The following is a 16,277-nucleotide window of genomic DNA, read 5'->3' on the forward strand; positions in this document are numbered from 1 at the left end:
GCAAAGATGTGGCATATATAGGAAAACCTCTGTGTGATCCAAACCAAACAAACCTAACTGTTTATCCCAATAACTTGTCAAATGTACAGTATTTTAGAGCTTTTCTCACCCTATAGGCTTCCTGCTCTTGAAGTTTACCATCTGTGTTCTCCCTAGTACTGAAAACTCTCCTTGGAGGAGTCACCAGTGGCCTGAGATTTTGCCTGTATTCAAGGAAGTGCAGCTGAAGTGAGCAAAGTCATGAAGTTAAACCTCAGCAAACCCACGTGTGGCTCCTATTCAGCAGTGCTGTCCTGGGTGTTTGAAATATCCATGAGCCCTAACTAGCATTTTTGGATTAAACATTTTTTCTGAAAAATGGATCAGCAACATTTTTCTGGTTTTCCTCCTTCAAGCCTAAAAATTTCTTTGAAAATTGAACCAAAGGAAACTGCTTACCACTGGGAGGAACACATAATGGGTTCATTCCCGACAAGGATGGGATGGATTACATTGCTTCTCCTGTAAAAGAAAAAAAACCCTCTCAAACTAAAAAATTACTTTCAGATTTCAAATAAATTTCTCAGAGTTTCTTTCAGTGATTTCCTCACACAAAGACTTATGCAATAGTCACCTCCTTAATTTAAATGTAAGCTTTTTTCTACCCAGTGTGGGAAAGATCAAAGATTGTTTCCAATTTGTAAGTATTAGTGGAAAAATTGTAGAACTTTTATAGCTGGATTTATATTTTAATTAAAAAGGGCTTTGAAGAGTGAAAATAAAGAAGGTTTTGGCAGAAAATTTTAATTATTTTAAAATATCTGGGTTTTTTAATGGGAAAAAAAGGCAAGCATGAAAATTTGTTGTCCAGATTATTTGTTTTTGTTAATAGCATTTTTTAGGTTAAAAAGTGACTTTGATTTTTTTAACTGCAATTACTCATGCAAAACCAGGTAACTTTTCCCATATTCCTTTGTGAACAAAAAAGTAATATGAATCCCCTAGAGCAACACCCTGCCACCTACACCACCCAAACTCCCATCTTCCCTGCATTCCCAAAATACAATAGACTCATTAATGCTTACATGGGAAATTTTAGTTTTTAAAATAAATGTGACATTTTCTTTTTTAAAAGATGGTCTTTCTCCCTCTGCCACACTTGAGATATTTTCAGATATTAATGCTATGAATCAAACAAATGTTTAGCAAAAAAACAAAGTTTGTTATCTTAGCTGGTAACACATCAGTTCCAAAATCTCTGCTAAATTCAGTAGTCCACATCTGTGATGGAGGCAATGGTCACATGCAATCAGAATTATGCTTAACCTATGCTTATGTCAAAAAGGAAGTCCCCTTAAACATGTTTCTAAAGAAAAATTGTAGTTGGTAGCCCTTTTTTTGTCCTCCAGATGTTTTTAAACACTTCAATGTTTTGTCATAGTGAAAAATCAAGATAAATTTTTATTGGTATGTGTCTGTCAGATTTACATTTGTGTCTGTGCTTCATGAGCACTGTGGAATTTTAATTTACTTCTATCCACCCAGCTGGGTGCCTGACTTATAGCCAAAGCTCAGAGAAGGGGTTGAAAGAAGTTAAGAGCAGAGAACACATATAATACCTGCATCAGCAAACTACAATCTAGGGTTCAGGTCACAGCTTTCCAGCCATGTCTGGCTGTGTTAGAGCTTACCAACAGATGCAATGAGGAATTCTCCTCTGAAACAGCCACTGAATTGATTTTTGGCACGTGAATATCTAATGAAGAATTAGTTAGAGACATGTAAGATGGGGTTGGCCTGCAAAAGAACTAGAGAAAACTTGTATCTTTTTCGTTGAGAAGGAGCTCTAAAAATTGAAAACCTGCCTAAGATTTAATTTTTGTATACCACAGGTCTCCAGTTTTAGAACAATAAAACATTCCTGTCTGTGACAAGAAAAGCAAGAACATGGACATCAGTGATTGAGAAAGTTATTAACATTACAATGACCATTAGATAAGCAATTGAGAAGTGTTTTAAATATTTGTCAAAGACCTAAAGAAATTAGTAAAGCTAGTGGAAAATATGCCTAATATGTGTTCCTGAGTGCCTGGAGGTACCCTCCTGTTGCATGCCAGTGTTGCTGGTTTCATCAGGAGTAACAGCAAAATCCCTCCCACTGCATTTTGCTGAAGGTTTAATTTTCCAGCAGGTAGAGGCAGAAGTGCCTGCATCTGAGTGAGAGCTAGAGCTTGTAAAAGACCTGCATGGGCCATTCTTTTGTATAGGGATGTGTGGGAGTTCTGTGGATTGAGTGAGTCTTTGAAGAGCTTGGATTTGAGTTTAAATTTATCTTTTGTCACAGAACTTGAGTTTTTCAAATATTTTTCTTCCTATGCAGGAATGAATTTGCTGAAAGGGAGAATGTAACTTGATTGTTACATTGCTCCATGATATTTTTGGCCTGCTCTAATCCAGTAGATATTTTAGTCTTATACTTTAAAATAAGACTTATTAAATATTAAGTTAAGGGTTTTTTTGCAATTATTTTCTTGAAAGAAAAAAAAAAGTTGCTTTTTAAGGAAATACTTACATTTTCTTTGATATGGCTCAATTGGCTGTAGTTATTAAAGGGAAGTCAAACCAGATGCAGCTGTAGTTCTCATCTGCTTCCACTAAGGCTGACATGGACTTAATGTTGGAGTATAGCTTTGATGACAATTTGAATGGGAACTTGGAGACTGTATTTCAGGGTCTGAGGGCTTCAGTACTGATCAAGCCTTAAACTAGGTGGTTTTGTAATTTGAGATTTCAATTGTTCTCTAGAGCTGCATGAGACCAATAAAGTGTCGTAGATAAAATGAATTTAGCTGACAGATATGCAACATGTGCGATATATTTTTATTATTTCTTTACAAAGGTAAAGGCAAATGCTGAAATCTTTATTCATTTGTGTCTCTTTCTTTATCCAGACTAAAGTGCAATTGGCTCTAGCCTGTCTCTGACTCATTAAAATCAGTGGAAATGTATCCCCATAAAGGCTTCAGGATGCAATCCCTTTGTTTCAGCCTTTCAGGCCAGCATCACTCAGACTCCCATCACAACACTGTCACAGAGGCACGGACACTGCACGAGCAACATGAAATTCTTGGAAAGATATCCGCCCTATTTTGTCAGTTCTCACTTCAACATTGTTAAAAGTTCCTGTTTTAACAGTTTCAGCCACTGATTAATCCTGCAGCTATTATCTGTATGAAGGTTTAAAAAATATTTTGTGGTTGTACTGTAGTTTGTGTTTCTGCCACTGCCACTGCCTTGCTGGGTCACATTGTCTGTGTCAAACCATCTGGTTCTCATGCCATGTCCTTTCTCATCCCTGCTGATATAGTCAGGAACTACTCTGAATTTCACACACTTTTCTAGGTGAAGGTTTGGCTCATAAGAAGTTGAAATTACTTGTAGATGTATTTTGATTGGTGTTTCAGTCAGTTCAGTCTATGTTTCACAGCAAGTGCTAAGAGTGGCTCATATCAGTCACAAGATATGGAAGTGATGTTTGACACACAAGTACCATTTATTCTTTGAGACTCTCTTGCATCTTGCCATTTTTGAGAAAAACATTTGCAATGAGGTTCCCAGCTATAACTTAGCATTTATATTTTGTAGATTGGTATGTTGCGATGATAGAGCTCTAGCTGCCTATGCAGGAAAACTCAAAATTCCCACAGTTTGATGATTCAGTTGAACCCTTAATCCTTTAAAATTATCTTTGAAAACCTTTTTTTCATCTCTTGTTCTGTAAGACGATTGGATGTAATGGAATTCTTGTTTTTTTTTTTACTGGTATAAGGCAAGGGTAGGATTTGAAATAAGTTTGGTGATTTATTTATTTTTTTTTACTAAGACCAAATTACAATTTGACCACTTTCATTACAGATGATCAAACAGAACTGCAAACACAATTTTCAGATTAACATCCATTACAGCATAAAGTATTCAGTGGCAGCCTTTGCCAAGAGCTGTCCAAAACCTAATTATTCATCATTAAACTGCAGCCTGAAGACACAAAACCAGACCAGAGGTCTGCTGTATAACATTGCTGCACATGCACATAATAAAACAGAGGGTTGGATCCACAGGGGACTTGGGTCGCTGTTTCTGCTTCCTGCGCTTCACGCTACACGCCCAGCAGTTAAGAAATGCACTGTGTTCAGAGGGAAGGGCCTTGTAGCACTGCTGGATGCCTGCCTCCCCTCCAGGGGACTGCCCTGGGTGCCAGGCTGCAGTCACGCTCCCTGCCCCGCTCTCCTTACCACCTGGGGTATTGTCTAAGGGGCAACAGCTATGGTGGGACAGATGGAAAATGTTCCTGCAGGCCCTCCTCAATGCTGGGAGGTGTGGGGCTGAGATGCCCTTAGAGGGGCAAAGTTGATGCCAGTCCTCTCACAGGCTTGGGATGTTACAAACTCTCTACTCTGGGATGTCATTGCTGCAGCCAGGCACAGCAGGAATTCCTTGGTGAAAACTTGAGAGCCTGAAGGTTGGATGTGGGATGAAACATTTGGAGAAGGCATCTCTTTTCTGCTTTTGTAGTGCCCCTCTGGTTACAAACCGCAGCAGTGGATAGCAGGACAGACAAATGTGGAGAGGGGAGAAAGGAGGAACACAGAGTCAGCAAGCACCATGCCTGGGCTTATGCAGCAGGATGAGGCAGAAGCAAGCAGTCTGTGCAGGATTCCCCATGCTGCTGTGACATCCCAAATCCTGGAAGATATTGCTCCTCTTATGACCTGGTGTCATGTGAAAATCCTATTTGGTGTTTGAGATTCCAGAGTAGGGAAGTGAGCCACAAGGCAGCAAGGGTTGCTTCTGTTTGCATGTCAAAGAACATTCTGGGTCGTGGAGGGAGCACATGGGCAGCCCAGGAGCTGACTCAGAGCACTGGTTTACATTTTGGACATCTCTCTGGGACTAAAAGCGTTCATAACTTACTGTCAGCCTTCTAAACAGGGCTGAGCACCTGCAAACTCAACATGACAAAGTAGGGCTTGGAAAGCTTAGCACTCCGAAAATCAGATCCTCATCAGTTCCAGCTTTCCACATAGTATTAAAAGTAATTATGTACAAGCTCGTGCTTCTGCTACTTGACTTGACCAAAGACAGCTTCCCACTTCCAATTTATGCCCTCCACTTCATATTTTACTGGAACTTATACCTTCTAATGAGAAACATGAAAATATGTTGGGCTGTTTTTCCTTTTAAGGATGATATATGATGAATTGGAAATAAGCATGGAAATTAAAACACTTAATGTCTCCATAAAATCACATTCAGTAAGCCTTTAAACTATTCACAGTTTGAAACTGTAATGCCTGCAGCTAAAACAATTGTGTTTAAAGCAACAAGGCAGACTCACAGTATAAACTTCTATCAAGATTTTGAGCCTGTACTTGTTTTCTGTTAGCTTTCTCTTCTCTTCCAAGCCTTAATCTTCAATAAAAGCCATGGAATAGGGCTAAGTAACATGGAAAAGCCTATGTGCTGCTGCAACAGTGAAATCCACAGCAGAAGGAAAAATCTCCTTGATAAACTGTTCAACTGCCTGTGCTAAATGGTGATGGTTCCTGCTGTTATTATGGGGGTTGTAGGTTGCAAAACTTCATGTCTCACTTTTTTTTCCCTCCTGGCATTAAAGACTCAAATTCAACTGTTCCTTTCTTCTCTTGTCTTTTCTTTTTGGGTAGAACAGGCAAAAATATGAACTCTCTCTCACCTTTCTATATCCTCTGCTTTTTTTTTCTTTATGGTATTGTATTGCCTTTATCAGAATTATCTCCTTTTCTTTAAATCTTACAAGTTTGATTATTACAGCCCAACAAGATTCTTCAACGAATGGACCTGGAGCTAGAGACCTATATGCCCTTTCCATTTCAAAAGTGTCAATATCTTCACAATACAAAATGGCTTTCAACTTTTCTTTCTTCCTTTTTTTTATTCAATAAAGTGATTTCAGTAAAAGTAAGCTCCAGAAATTTATCCCGTATTCTCTTCTGCCAAATATACATAGATAATGTATATGACTGTTGGTTTTCAACTAAATGCACCCCCCTTGAAATGTTAGTAATTTGTTGCTTAGAAACTAAATCTGCAATAAAAATGGATCTGAAATGCTGTTTTCCATGTTAGATGCTTTCACTAAAATTATTGTATGATGACAGAAGTGCTTATGCTCTGGAAATCATCATAAAAATGTAAGTGATACAGATACCTTACCTCATTCTTTTTCACCTCAAAATATATTTATGGCAGGACTGAATGCTTTATCTGCAATTCCTTCTTTTGGGTCAAGACCTCTTTTTGGAGGAAGCTACTTCAGAACTGGAAAACCATTGCTTTTCAGCTGTATCTCTCCCATTCATCAACTGTTTTTCAAAAATCCCACATCTTTTTCTTTGTCCATAGAAACTTGGATTGTCTTCTCACCATCTTGTTCTGTTCTACACTAGTGGATCATGACTGGTGTCGCTTTCAGATTTGATTTTTGGAAACCCAGCTGAAAATTACTCATGAGAGTCCGGATTTTAAAGGGGAGGCCTTCACCCTCACTTGAACCTCCTGTGTGTTGAGCGACTGATCTGCGTCTCTCATTAGAGCTAGTGACAGAACTGTCTTGTGGGTCTCCCCAGTGCTAAAGATAAATTTGGCCCCACTGGAATCAAAGGCTACATCCTCAAAGCACTCTTGAGTGATACGTATTTATGGGGACTGGTGGTGTGGTGCTCCCTCACGATAAAACTGTCATTCACTTCTTGCTAGGGTTGCATCCAAGCAGGGAGTGGAGGATTAAGCACACAATTCCTGCTAGCCGCAATAAAACCTGGCAGACTAGGGAGCAAGCAGGCTCCTTTAAGCCTCAAGATGAAAATCTAGGAGCTTGCCTTCTTACTGAATACTAGTTTTTGGTCCATTTCATAAAGATTGGGGCATATTCCTATCTCTCTCTGGATATGGTCAAGAGTAGAAGATGAAGAACTATGTGACTCAAATCTCAAAATCATTATTACCCTCTAGTTTAAAAGACAAGCCTTATTTTCTGTTATTAACAATGGTAGATCTACTTTCCTCATTTTTAAACGTAAACTCACCTAACTGAAGGCAAAATCAAGCTAAAAAAAATAGCATACATATTTATTGCTTATCTGAATTGAGCATGAAATTGGTGCACTATGTGGAAAGGTCTTTATTTAGAAGTGAAAACATTTTTATTTAGGAGTGAAAACATTTCAGGAGTGAAAGTTATTTTCCCTGCTTTCCAGTGCACTTTAAGGAAGTTGAAGTTTCTTTTATTTTCTCTGAAAGTGGAGAGAGCTTTGGCTTAATTACATTGAGCTGATTATATTTTGAGGTGAACCAGAGTAATTCCAGTGATATTATGTGGTTTGCATCCATCAGAAAGCTTGAGTGGGGCCTAGTTAGAAACTGTTCATGCTTAGGTAATGAAATGAAGTCTGGTACACAGCATTAGCTGTCATTTTTACCTTGCATGGTAGTCTGAAATTTATCTACATGCATCATTTGCATTGCTTTAATCACATAAGTTAAATGATATAACTCCTTAATTTTTCTCCTGTGCCAATATGACTATTTCAAACCATAGTGTAGCTTTATGTATTTTATCAATAGTTGTATTTCAGTGAAGGGAAGAAGAACTAGTTGTGGGGGAACAGATTTTAAACTGGCATTGTTGCATCTGGAAAGACAGTAGTACTAGTTGCCTTGTATATATTTATCTTTTTTTGGGGTATAAGGCTACAGTCAGGAGTGCCTTGGGGGGAAGAGTTAGAAAAGTTGGCTAGTCTATCTTTTTGTGCTCAGTTGTCTCCCCAGCTGACAAATAGTTACTGTGTGAGTGTTCCTAGTTTGTTTCAAAGCCAATAAACTTGGTTAGATTAGACTGCCATCATAAGAGCTTGGTAAATTAGCCCATGCTGGGCCCAGGGCTTTTATATCTGGCCTGTGTCCAGGTCCACAACTGCCTTGTTAAAAGCTGAGCTTGAATGGCTCTGCATTCCAGGCACTTCTGTGACTGGTGTGCACACATCCTACAATGGTTTTACCAATTGGACAACACTTACTTTTGCATTTAATCACCTAGAAAACCTTTCCTGCTAGGGTTCTTGCTGAGTACGCACGTTTCCATATCTTTCTCAGTTTTTATTTTATTTTTTTGGATTGTCTATAAAAGATTGACCTTCTACTCTGTCAAATATTCTTGCCATCAGATATAAAGCACATGTACTGGCATAAAAACTACTGTATATGGAATGAAAATTACTGGCAGTTCTTGAAACACATTCTGCATGTTAAAGCCTAATTGTATGTTGGACAGTGGCGATCGTAAAAAAGCAATCTTGAATACTTGTGGTTTAAATCAATGACCTTTACTTCTGTGACTGGCTGCATTGATACCAAGGATGTCAAGTGCTAAGCCAAGGTGAAACTGAATATTCTGTGAAAACAAAGTCTCGTGCCAGTACTCCCTGCCAACAAACAGCATGCCCGAAGTGAGGGTGAATGAGGAGACTGGGGAGGGGATTTGCAGGTTAAGGTGCAAGGTAAGACCTTGTTCATGTGAGTAAGGAGTGATTCCTACAACCTTGGACAAAATAGTTTGCTAAAATTTGATTCATCTGAAAGGTTTGTGGAATTGCCTTGATAACCAGAGTATGTGAAGACTTCTCCATCCAATGTCCACAAGCTGGAAATGCTTTTAAGATGCAAATGTTCAAAACTGGGCCAAATTCAGTTTTCAGGATTTTGTTGACATAGCCATTGGTCTAAATGGAGTTTTCTTGGGGTTTTTGTAATGCTACAATGAATAGAACTGATCCCTGATATACTAAGTGCTAAATGAAGAGTCTTTGTCTTTCCTATTTTGGGATCAGAGTGATTAACTAGAAGAGCATAAATTCACATTGGCTACCCTGTAAACATTTTCTGCCTGGCTACTCTTGGTCACATTGCATCAACAGCACCCTGAAAGGGAGACCTAGTCAGAATGCTGTAGGCAGTGTGCAAGCAATGTGCACTAAATTCCTGCTGTACTCACCTTACCTGTGCAGAGAAACCTTCATGCAAATGCAGATGAGGAGTTAACTTAATCTAAATAGTTATTTTAGATATGACCACATGTGTGGGAAGAGGATCAGACTAGCATTGTTTTGCAGATGAGTGTTGTTTTTCTTGCCTTGTGTTGTTTGTCCAGGGAACAGAGCAAACAACCCAGTGCAATAAAGCCTGGCTCACTCCTGTCGTTTTTTGTGTTCCCTAGTACTAATGAGAGTGTGTTTGCTGGTGTTAGTTAAAAGTGCTAAGAGATAGGTCTGAAAGCTGAAGTCACATGTTTGTCTCCTGCCTGAACACAGGCATTCCCAACTCATCCCATAGAGATTCAAGAAAGGAACTAAGGAGAGGAGGAAGTGCTACTCCCAGAGTATCTGTGTGCCACTTCTCTATTCATCTCCCTGCTGAGAGCAGAAGGAAGCCTGGTAATAAGCAGCATCCACGCTGTGGGAGTTTGCAATGCTGATCTCTGTCTCTCCAGAGCAGGACTGGTGACACCCACTGCTTTGCACCTGTGTACCACAATGGCAATCACAAGGCAACACCTTACTCTTCCTCTAACAAGACACCTCAGTGCCACCAGCAAAGCCCAGGCAAGGGAATAGATAGCCTGGATACTTCTTGGGCTGAATTTATACACACAGAACAACAGTGGATTAGAAACTGGATTAGAAACCAGTGCTTCCTAAAGTGGGAATGAAGGGAGAACTCTGCAGGTAGACAATGAGGTTAGGCCAGACCGAGAGCTCAGGGCTCACTTGCAGTACAAAGAAAGACCTCTTCACCATTAAATCACCTGTTTTCTGTTTTCATTAGCACCAGTGTAGCCCCTGACTACTGCAGATTTAAATCAGTAAGAGATGGCTGAAGGCCAAAGTCAACTTTGTTTTAAATTTCTTCTACCAAAAATTTGGCCCTGGAAGCTCGTACTTGGAATTGTACAAAGTTTCATTTTATTATGGTATGTTTCCCCCTCTGTCCCCAAATTGGTGACCGTTTATATGAATTTTGGCAGGAGACGAATGATCCTTCACACTCAGCCTGTAATTTACAGCTATGTTTGGTTTTACATAATGTACAATTTCAACGTTGTCTAACAATTCTTCATGTATTGCGGAAGACTTTCAGGTTTTATTAAACTGGCATATATAAATTGATTTTCCAGCTGGATGCAGTCACTTGGCAAACTCTGCATATTCTAACTACATATGAGCTAAATTACACACTCTAATAGTGTGTTTGAATTATTTTATGGCAACATATAGTTGCAGGAGCATGTGGCAGTTTCCCAGTGCTTTGCCTAACTAGGGTTTTGCTCCTAGCTAAAGGAACAGTTACAGAGACAGACATAAATATTGCAGTGAAAGAACAAGCAGGCTGTGTCTCTTGGTAGGAGAGACTATTGCCAATTTGCACTTGCTGAGAAGAGGTATTACTGTCTCCCCATGATATGAAGAAGTATCACTTAGGGCAAGTCTAAGTCTGCAAAATTACCACTTGAGTTAGAGGGCTTTATGGATATGAAGAAAAATAGAGCTAGACTGGGGCACTTTCAGTGTCAAGGGGATTTATTTCTTATACAAATAGATGATCCATGAGAGACAGAAGAATTCTGCAGTCTGTCCAACAACTTTTCATGAGTTCTCATTCCGGAAAACTTGGACATATTGACTGGATTGCCTCTTTGCTACAATGAATCAAGATGATATTGCTCACCTCTAATATGCTCGCTTCCCCATTATGCCATTCTTGCTCTTTGAGAGTAAGTTTTAATTCCCCCACAGTCTCATTTTTGCATTACTCTTTGTGAAGGATCAGAGTGTAGACAACAATCTCAAACAAGATATCCAAAAATGAGTACTGGGGAGGGAACTGTGCTGAACATTTTCTCACTGAAGACAGACAGATCACTTCACATGAACCTTTGACAGCGTGGCCCAAGAGTTTTGAATTTGAAAATATATTTGATGCCACCTGCAAGATAGAAGGCTTGGCCTTTCACAGCCACTAGAGTTTGGGATATTTTTTATGATGTTCACATTTACCAGAAATCTTCAAATATGTCTCTCTGTCCAGAAGGTTATCCTACTCCAGGGTGTAGTGTCTAACTCAGTAAGAGCCATCTCTGTCTCATTAAGGCCGTAGTCTTGCTCACAGGGTGCTATGGTGGAGAGTAGATGCAGATGGTCACACCTTACTCTGCTGGAGTCAGCTCCTTGGGCCATGCAGGCTGATGCAGGAATCACTGTGGCAGAGGTGGCACTGGGAGCTGTTTTGTTGTGAAAACCTTTCCCTCTGCATGTCATGGCACACTGTCTCCTTCTCAGCCTCTTTGTAAAATGGAATTTTTAGGTTTGAGTGTCTTTTGTGTTGAGGCACTGCAAGAATTTTATGCCAGGCTGCAAACCCTGTAATGCGCGTCCTGGTCTCCTGGTAGAGGAAAGATGGAGGAAAGGAGAGCAATATTGGAATGGTGTCACCAACAATCTTTTAATTCACCAGATATTTGAATATTACTGGAGAGTAATGTTTCCTTATTTCCTGAGGGATGGAATTAGCAATAAATTCTGCCACTATCTCACAGAGTTCTGATTTTGTTCCTCTTACAGCGCTTCAAGTGTCAGTTGTGCTATCTATTTACCACATGGATAAACACATAGCAAGCATTATACCACTTTATTAGGCCACTAATATCCAAGAGCTTTGTCTTATGACATGGTATAAACAATAAATCATATGCTCATTGCAGTTATTCTTTATGTCAAGTCTTATTTCTACATCCCAGGCAGAACAAAGTGCTCAGTACAGCTTTCTTGTTATGCCTTTCTGCCTCCTCTGTTGTTATTAGTCGATGGTGTGCCTGATTATTCTGCCAGGGAAGGCAATGTGGGATAAATTGTGGGCTCAGATGAGGGAATTGGAAAAAAATGTCTCAGTGCTTACATGGTACTCATGGCTGTGATTTTATTTGGGAGAGCTGGGTGCACTAAGCACCACATAGCTGAAGTTCAGACAAAACTACAAAACTGTTTAGCCTAATAGTTACTATTGAAAAGGGCACTCTAGATGCCAGGGAGCCAAAGTTGGATGTAGCATTTAGGACATGCAAATACAGCCCAAGGTATCATACTCATTAGAGGTCTTCATCAAAGATTTGTTGTGTGAGATGACTTGTTCAGCAATTTCCTAAGCTAACAGCACTCCATACAGTTCTAGACTATGTATTTCTGGTAAAATCATTAGGAAAACCAACAGATTTGTATTTTAATGGAGAGGCATATTAATTTTGTCACAAAAGAAAGAAGCATTTTATGTCATCATGACCACATCCATCTGCTGCGCAGCATCTATGGTTGCTGTCCATCAAAGCTTTCCCCTTCAGTTTCCTGGTGCCAGACAAGACCATGGAATCTTTCTTAGCTGCAGCATATTGTTTGTTGGTATCACTTTTAATCTTTTAGGAGAAGTAGCAAGTGGCCTTTATTTTCCCTTTCTTCCCTCCCACTCAATTAGAAGCAGGGGTGGGGAGGTATGGGGCAGAAGAGAAACACAGAGACATCAGCTGTGGGGTTCCAGAATGCCTTCAGCCTGTCCTTTCACCTACAGCAGGTTTAACCCAGGCTGTGGAGAGAATAGTCCTTGCCTGCCCTAGCTGTCCAGGGCTTTCTGCATGACATTCTTGAAGAGTCACTTCAGCCAAGCATTATAACAAAAGCAGCTTTGACTTTGTCAGACAGCTCCTTGAGATAAAATCCCCCTGACTGAGATTTCTTACCATAGTCATGGTCAAGCATACAAAACTTTTATAAACAAGATTCACTGAAAGCCTTGAATATTTGACCTTTCAGTTCTGGAGACTCTGCTGGGGAGCAACCATACCACATTGCATATTTCCCAAGACCTTTCTTGATTGCTATCACTTCTCTCAGCTGATTTTCCAATGGGTAGCTTTAACCACAGAGGATTATAGCTATTTCTGTGGATCTGAAGGAATGTTTCAGAACAGCAAGTGGATACCAGGGTTCCCAGAATCTTTCCTGACAGAGATTGACTCAACTTCACAGGTCTTTCAGGAGGCAATCAGCTTACCTTATTGTCCAAAGCCACAGAAAAAACTTAACCAAAACAACCACCCGACATGGTATAATCTGAATGTCACAGAGCATTAATCTATGTCAAAGTCTCTTCCTTGACATATACTTTTCCTGCTCAAGTCCCTTGTTTGTCATCTTTTGCAATAAGATAGTTCAGTTATCAAACCATTTCTAGTATGATTGTGTGACTAAATGCATGAACTGAGCTACCTGGTTAGTAGTAAAGTTATTCTGACTAATCATAACCTCATCTCTCTCTAATCTTCATATGGGTCTGGAGTGAAGAAATGGAAAGGGAGAAAGGCTCTGTAACTATCTTGAATGAACTTGAATTCTGTCTTGAATTAACCTGAGCCTGCTCACAAGACAAGAGCATCAAGACTGTAAGAGGTATAAGTTTGGGAGAGTCTTCATGTTGCCTTTTCTCATGTTCTTTTCTTGTGCCTGTTCTTATGCTCAGTGTGGAGCAGCTGCAGGAAGAAGGAAGATGTAGGCTTTTCTTCAGAGTAGCATCTCCTGCCTGAGCCTAAATCTGGGATTGTCTATCCAGTCCTGCAACTTCAAGGAAAACAAATGCCACTCTATCTAGTATGTAGATCTTCTTAAAGCATTAGTGTATTTGTTCCCTAATTCAGGCCTCTCTTCTTTTCGCAAATCACTCAGAAAGACATCCTGTTTTCCACAGATTTTTGCCAGACCATTTGGGGGAATTCAATTTCAATCTCTGCTTTGTTAGCAGACTACCCACTCCATCTGTTAGTTGTTTGGTGTTTGTGAGGAGTGGTTTGTGGCTTAAATTGCATAAAGTCTTGTTCTTAGTGGAAATCAATCACACAGCTATACTCTTTTGCTCTGCAAAAAAAATCTGGCACAGCGTTTTTCTTCCAATCCAGTTGATTGGTTGCCTGAAATTTTTGGAGAAGAAAATAATACCCAATAAATAGTGAAAAGTTATTAGCATATAAATGCACTTGTTTTCTAAATAAAATCATAATTCAAACAATTTTTACCATCAGGAGGAGGGAATGTGTAGTACGGGTAACTAGTGTCCATAAACACACCAGGAAGACATACCTTTCCTGAAGTCAGTAGCATATTCAGTATTCATTTCCAGAAGGTAATTTCTTTATCCCACTCCTTTTGTGTTACTCAGAAACTGTTGACTCAACACCCCAAGGAGCTGTAGTGGGGGTTTTAATATGAAGTAAAAGCTTTTGAGTGAGGATCCCTGTAAATAAGAGCAGAAGTTTGGTTGTGGTTACAAGCATGCGAGTAATTTGGATTTAAGGGTGGCAGTTTACTCACTGGAAGAAGAGAACAGAGAGTTTAAATGCGATGCCAGTGTGCTGAAATGTGTTCACTGGAAGGTGGCTTAAGCTGTTGTCATCTTCCATAAATACAGACATGTCCTGGGCCGTGGCAGTGATAGGCTGAGAATGAGCACGCAGTGTCATTAAGGGCCACATCTGTCCAGGCTTGCAGTTGCTCCTAATCCAAGCACTGATTCCCCCTCTTCCCTTCACTGCCCTCCGTCAAGGTGCCTTGTGCCTCCCACATGCTGCGGGGAGATGCTGACAATGTGGTATAGATCAGACGACGCGTCGGGAAGGGAAAAATTCGACATTGACTAATGCCCGATTAAATCATATGTTTGGGATCTCCTGGGTCACGAACTGTGAGAACTTTCCATGAAAATTATGAGCCATAACTCAAGCAGGCAGCTCTGGGACAGTTGCGCAGCTGCACGAGGCATGCGAGCTACCCTTTTGCACTCCGGGTTGATTTTTTTTAAATTATTTTTTTCCCTTTTTGCTTCTTTTCCCCGTAACCCCGTGCGCGGGCCGCAGGTGAGGCCGCACGGCGCCGGCGGTGCCGAGGGCGGCCCCGAGGGGGCGCTGGCGGCACGGCCCGCGCGGCGGCGGCTCCATGGCCGAGCGCGGGTTCCCTTCCCGCCGGGATCGCTCCCGGCCCCCTCACGCCGGGAAGCCGGCGCTGCTCGGCGGCTGCTTGTCAGCGCCGTGCCTCCCGCGGCCGGCGGACAGCGGCACTCGGAGCTCCGCTCCCCGCCGCCACCCGGAGCGGCTGGGCCACAGGGGGCTCTCCCGGGGGGACAGTGGGGACGCCTCCCTTCCTAAGGGGGACGGAGGTCAGCGGCAAACTTGGCGTAGGGCGACAAGTTTTCTCCACGCAGCCTTTGTCCAGCTCCGTGCTTTGAGGGGAGAAGTGCCCCTCTGCATATGCCTGTGCCCAGGATTGTAAGTTGTACTTCCTAGGAGGAGAGGGCCGGAGGAGCAGGGGGGTGCTCTGCTGTCACCCCTGACGCTGTTGTGTTTGCTCTGTGTTGCAAAGGAACGCCAGATGTACAGAGCAGCAACAAAACCGTGCTTAAATATTTTATTTATCAAGGAGGCTTGGCCGCAACAATACGTGGTTTCAAGAATCTCAGAGGGTTTTCTCAGCAAGACTTCCTGGGGTAAAATTAAAAAAAAAATACTATCAGGGATCAAACAAGACACTTTCTCTGCGTCTCGCTTCTCCCACACCGTGTTTGAAGGGAAAGAGAAGCATAGGAAGCAGGCAAACACAGATTAATCCCTCCCTGCCAAAATTTCCGTTAGCAAACACCTCAGTCTCCTACTTTTGCCATTTGACTCTTTGGCTGCTTTGCGGGGTTGATTTGATACATTGATTCTATTATGGCAGAGCTTGCAAAGAGTGAAAGAACATGAAATATAGTCCCCCAAAGAGCAGATTTCTTGAGCTAGGAAGATTCGTACAGACTAGCAGCAGAGAGAGCACTAGCAAGTATGCTAAATAAAAGCAGATACCAATCATAAACAATTACATATGTGCTTAAAAATTCTCCTCCTGACATCTTTACATTTGCTGGTGGAAGTCACCTTATGAATATCAGCAGATGAATTATTCTATATGGGTAAAGAGTTGAAAAAGCAAAGGACATCTCACTTTTTCCTTTAACCTTGGGGAATAGAAATGATCTGGCTCTTGCATCTCTTTTGAGTGCATACAGTGACTGTAAGGGAAAAACTCATATGCATTGGAAGGCTTCTGAATACATCTAAATAACAGGCATATCAATGA

Source organism: Melospiza melodia, chromosome 1 (genome assembly GCF_035770615.1).
Source record: "Melospiza melodia melodia isolate bMelMel2 chromosome 1, bMelMel2.pri, whole genome shotgun sequence".
Classification (NCBI taxonomy): domain Eukaryota; kingdom Metazoa; phylum Chordata; class Aves; order Passeriformes; family Passerellidae; genus Melospiza; species Melospiza melodia.